The 5,227-nt window shown below is 51.8% G+C and overlaps 2 non-coding genes across 2 annotated transcripts; both read left to right on the top strand.

Annotated features, from left to right (window-relative positions):
• The first annotated feature begins 1,578 nt into the window (after positions 1 to 1,578).
• trnak-cuu lies at positions 1,579 to 1,651 on the top strand. Its single transcript has one exon. It is a non-coding gene; the product is annotated as a tRNA-Lys (tRNA).
• A 2,576-nt stretch (positions 1,652 to 4,227) lies between these two features.
• Positions 4,228 to 4,300, top strand: trnak-cuu. Its single transcript has one exon. It is a non-coding gene; the product is annotated as a tRNA-Lys (tRNA).
• Positions 4,301 to 5,227: the final 927 nt, after the last annotated feature.

The following is a 5,227-nucleotide window of genomic DNA, read 5'->3' as shown; positions in this document are numbered from 1 at the left end:
GATTGTGAGCGAACGGGGTGGAGAGATAAATGGGAGGGGGAGTGGGGTTGGGGGTACGGTAACTGAAAGTGCAATATGGAGATTGAGTTGGGGTAATGATGATGAGTCAGAGAGGAGGGTGGAGTGGATAGGTGGGAAGGAAGATGGACAGGGTAGGACAGGTCAAGAGGGCAGTGCTGACTGATAAGGTTGGATATGGGATAAGGTGTGTGGGGGAGGGGAAATGAGGAAACTGGTGAAATCCACATCCCGTGTGGTTGGAGGGTCCCAATGCGGAAGATGAGGCGTTCTCCTTACAGTCTTTGGATGGTTAGGGTGGATTGACCATGCTCAATACCCGATAGTCTGCAGGCTAGATGGATGAGGAGGTTGAGGGGTGGGTTAGTAAATTTGCAGATGATACAAAGTTTGGAGGCGCCATTGATAGTATAGAGGGCTATGCAGGCTGCAGCACGACACAGAATTCTGAGCTGGGCTGAGAAATGGCAGATTGAGTTCAACCTGGATAAATGTGAAGTGATGCATTTTGGAAGGTGGAACTCGAATCCTGAATATACATTTAAAGACAGGATTTTTGGCAGTGTGGAGGAACAGAGGAATCTGGGTGTGCATATGTTCCTCAAAATTGCTACACAAGTGGATAGGGTTGTTCAGAAAGCATATGGTGTTTTGGCTTTCATTAACAGGGGGATCGAGTTTAAGAGCCGTGAGGTTTTGCTGCAGCTCTACAAGTCCCTGGTGAGGCAATATTTGGAATATTGTGTCCAGTTCTAGTCACCCTACTATAGGAAAGATACAGAGGCCTGGGAGAGGGTGCAGAGAAGGTTTACCAGGATACTGCTTGGACTGGAGGTCTTGCCTTATGAAGAATGGGCTCGGACGTTTCTCTCTGAGAATTGATTCCTGGGGTCAGGGTCAGTGAAAGGTCAAGGGAATTTGCAGAGTGGGTCAGAGAGCTGTTGGAAAGAAGATGCGTGTTTGAAAACACCTCGGTCACCCAACCTGGAACTTGGAGCCTCATCCCTGAGATCCAGGCTCTCTCTCATTGTTGGAGAGAATTGAGGGCTGGAGATCAGAGTCCTGAATGTGGTGCTGGAAAAGCACAGCAGGTCAGGCAGCATCAGGAGCAGGAGATTCAACGTTACAGGCATTCCCTTAATCAGGAATGATGGATTGTGAGCCAACAGGGTGGAGAGATAAATAGGAGGGGGAGTGGGAGTTGGGGTGGGGGAAAGGTAGCTGAAATGGGTTTGGGGGAAATGGTGCTAGGTCAGAGAGGAGGGTAGAGCGGATAGGTGGGAAGGACGATGGACAGGTGGGAAACGTAAGGAGGGCAGTGTCAAATTGATGGCTCATGGGATGGGGGCGGCGCCTGGCGAGGCCAGAGGCTGTTACCCGTCCCGAATTGCCCCTTGAACTGATTGGCTTGCTGGCGACACAGAGGAATGTAGACTCAGACTGTGAGAGTCACTCGTTCTCTCTGTGGATGTGTGTGTTTGCAGAGAGTGTATGGGGGCTGGGGGAGCTAATTGTCAAATTCCGCCCCCAGCAGTAGCTGCAATGACACCCATGGGGAGTGCCCGGCTAGCTCAGTCGGTAGAGCATGAGACTCTTAATCTCAGGGTCGTGGGTTCGAGCCCCACGTTGGGCGTATGCTGCTTTTTCAAAACTCCACAACCGCCTCCGATCAGCTCTCTCCCATTTGGACGCGCCTTAATCTGTTACTGGTCTGAGTCAATCAGGAGGTTCAATACTCCCGGGTTCCTCTCACTCACCCACATTCCAGCCTGTTGCTTTGTCAGACCCCCTTGGGTACAAATGTACTCAAACAGTGATGCTTTATTCCCACCTCTGGACTGAAGGACACGTCTAGCCAATCCAATTTTGCAACAGGGCTCAGAGAGACTTGAGCAATGTGCATTTCACAGCCAGGCCACTAGGGGGCCCCTACACTATTACATTGAAGTGGGCACCACACTCAATCTCTCTCACACACACACACACAGTCACACACAGTTACACACACAGACCACACGGACACGAAGGGGGTTTCTCACTCACTCAGCGCTGCCTTTGCACACTTCCCACGGGCTCATGCTGCTGTCAATTCCCATTTAACTATCCCCTCAGCGAGAACCCCTCCACCAACCTCCGCCACCATGGAGTCCTGAATGAATACCAGAAGAAACTGCCTTCCAATTGGGGAGTTCAAACACCTCATTTGGAGGAGGGTCGGGTTGGATAACAGGATGGGAAAGACACTTTGTTCAAGTCTCCAGGGTCCCTGCTGTTATGGAAAATAAAGAGCATGAAACCATGGGAAAGGGTTAAAGCATGTGGAAGTGGAGGAAGGTGTCAAAGATGGTCCAGGTGAACCTGAGGTCAGGGTGGAAGGTGTTCCTGAAAAGCCCAATAGGTCAGGTGGCATCCGAGGAGCAGGTGAGTCAACATTTCAAGCATTAGATCTTCATCAGGAATGTAGTGGCCCACAGGGGCTGAGAGATAAATGGTAGGGGGAGTGGGGCTTGGAGGGATAAGGTAGCTGAGAATGCGATAGGTAGATGAAGTGGAAAGTGATGGTGGTCGGTCGGAGCAGTGTGTGGAGCAGGTAGGTGGGAAGGAAGATGAACAGATAGGGCAGTTCAAGAGGACGGTGCTGAATTGGAGGGTTGTATCTGGGATAAGGTGGGCAGTGCGGGGTGATTGGGAAACTGTTGAAATTGACATTGATTGTGTGTGGTCAGAGTGTCCAAAGGCAGAAGATGAAGCATTCTTCCTGCAGTTCTTGGGTGGCTGGGATTTGGCAGTGGAGAAGGCCCAGGACTTGCATGTCCTTGGCGGAGTGGGAGGGTAGTTGAAGTGGTTGGCCACAGGTAGGCACAGTTGTTTAGTGTGTGCGTCCCGCAGATGTTCTCTGGGACATTCCGCAAGTTGACAATCTGTCTGCCCAATGTAGAGGAGACCACATCGAGAGCAATGGACACAGCAGGTGAGGTGTTTGGTTCTGCAGGAAAATTCTTACAGATTGTGGAAGGATCCTTACGGCCCTTGGATGGAGACAAGTGGGGGAATGTAGGTGCAGATTTTACACATCTTGAGGTGACAAGGGAAGGTGCCAGGAGTGATGGGTGGGTTGGTAGGGTGCGTAGACCGAACGAGGAAAGGAATGCTTGGTGCAAAATGCTGAAAAGGGTGAAGAGGGAACTATATCTCTGGTGGTGGAGTCTGACTGTAGGTGGCAGAAATGGTGGAGGATGATGCATTGTATCCAGAGATTGGTGAGGTGGAAGGTGAGCACAAGGGGATTTCTATCCTTGTTGCGGTTGGAGAGGTGGAGTTCAAGGGCACAGGTGCGGGAAGTGGAGGAGTTGTGCCGGAGTGCATTGTTGACATTCTGGGAGGGAAAATTATGGTCCTTGAAGTAGGAGGTCATCTGGAATGTTCTGGAGTGGAATTGATTCTTCTTGGAGCAGATGCGCTGGAGGCAGAGAAATGGGGACTGATGGGTTGCAGTTTTACAGGAGGCGGGGTGGGAGTTGGTGGGCTTGAAGAGGATGCCCGCTTTGAGTCAGTCACAGGATATGGAGATGGAAAGGTCCAGGAAGTGGAGGAAGGCATGTGAATTAGGTGTATTTGGAAGCAATGGCTTTTGTATGGCTTTTGATACAGACAGACTCTCACCTCACACCTTTGCAACGAGAAACAGCAGGTTGAGCTGCTGCAGGTATTTGTGGATTGTCAGTGCAGTGTGTTTGATTGGAGCTATGCCTTCACAAGATAGGGTTGTGTTTGGGCAGGTTGACAGGCTGTACCAGACTGAGATCTGGTCAATCTTCTTTTTTATTCAGAGTAAAGCTACTCCGAGGCCTGGGATTTGTAACTAGGACCCAGACTGGGGCAGCAGAGAGTCAGATAACTGCAAGTTCACAGAGAGTGGACTGCTGGAGAGCATTTGTGGATGCTCCCTCCTTACCTAACAAGGGAATGGATGAGGTTGGTGATGGTTCATGGGATGGGGACGTCGTCTGGCGAGGCCAGATGGTGTTACCCGTCCCAAATTGCCCCTTGAACTGCGTGGCTTGCTGGCGACACAGAGCTATGTAGACTCAGACTCTGAGAGTCACTCTCTCTCTCTGCATCTCCTTCTGTCTGTGGATCTGTGTTTTTGCAGTGTTTGGGAATAAGCCAATTGCCCCCAAAGGAATAGCGGGCGGCTTGGGAGTTTACGCCCGGCTAGCTCAGTCGGCAGAGCCTGAGACTCTTAATCGCAGGGTCGTGGGTTCGAGCCCCACGCTGGGCGGTGTGTCGCGCTATTAACACACCCGTGACGTTCGGGACAACAGCTCTCTCCCATTTGGCCGCGCCTGGAGCTTTTACTGGTCCGAGTCAATCAGGAGGTTCAATACTCCCGGGGGTCCTGATGAAGGGCTTCTGCCCGAAACGTCGACTCTCCTGCTCCTCGGACGCTGCCGGACCGGCTGTGCGTTTCCAGCACCACACTCTTCCACTCTGACCTCCAGCATCTGCAGTCCTCACTTTCTCCTCAATTCTCCCTGCAGTCTGATGGAGTGCAGCGACACACACTCTCGGCAGCCGCTCGCTTCACTGAGAGCTCCATTGGCTTTACCATCGACACTGGGGGGAGGGTGTGGTCCGTTCACACTGAGGCTGCACACACTCACAGACACAAACATTAACCTGCGGCTCTGTAAACCCGCCTGGGGCAGGGGAAGCGAGTCTGACTCCCCAGCAGCAGGTGCCTTGGGGGGTGTGGGGTGGGTGTCAGTTTTATCACAAGCTCACACTCCAGTTCGTTTAGGAGTTTACAAAAAATTATACCCATACAATCAGGAGTGAGACTCAAACCGCCAGGTCAAAGACAAGCTGCAGCTTAAATCAGCAGCTGAGACCGCTCGGCCAGCCTGACACGTACTAACCCCACCCCATTCCGTGATCAACGTTCACACGAAGGCTCAGTCCAGTCAGTGTCTGCACACACACCTGTACACCCGGACGTCTATCACACTCTCTCACTCACCCACATTCCAGCCTGTTGCTTTGCAGACCCCCTTGGGTACAAATGTACTCAAACAGTAATGCTTTATTCCCACCTCTGGACTGAAGGACCCCGTCTCGCCAATCAAATCTTGCAACAGGGCTCAGAGAGACTTGAGCAATGTGCATTTCACAGCCAGGCCACTAGGGGCCCCTACACTATTACATTGAA

Source organism: Chiloscyllium plagiosum, chromosome 8 (genome assembly GCF_004010195.1).
Source record: "Chiloscyllium plagiosum isolate BGI_BamShark_2017 chromosome 8, ASM401019v2, whole genome shotgun sequence".
Taxonomy (NCBI): domain Eukaryota; kingdom Metazoa; phylum Chordata; class Chondrichthyes; order Orectolobiformes; family Hemiscylliidae; genus Chiloscyllium; species Chiloscyllium plagiosum.
This window is presented reverse-complemented; position numbering and strand designations above follow the sequence as displayed.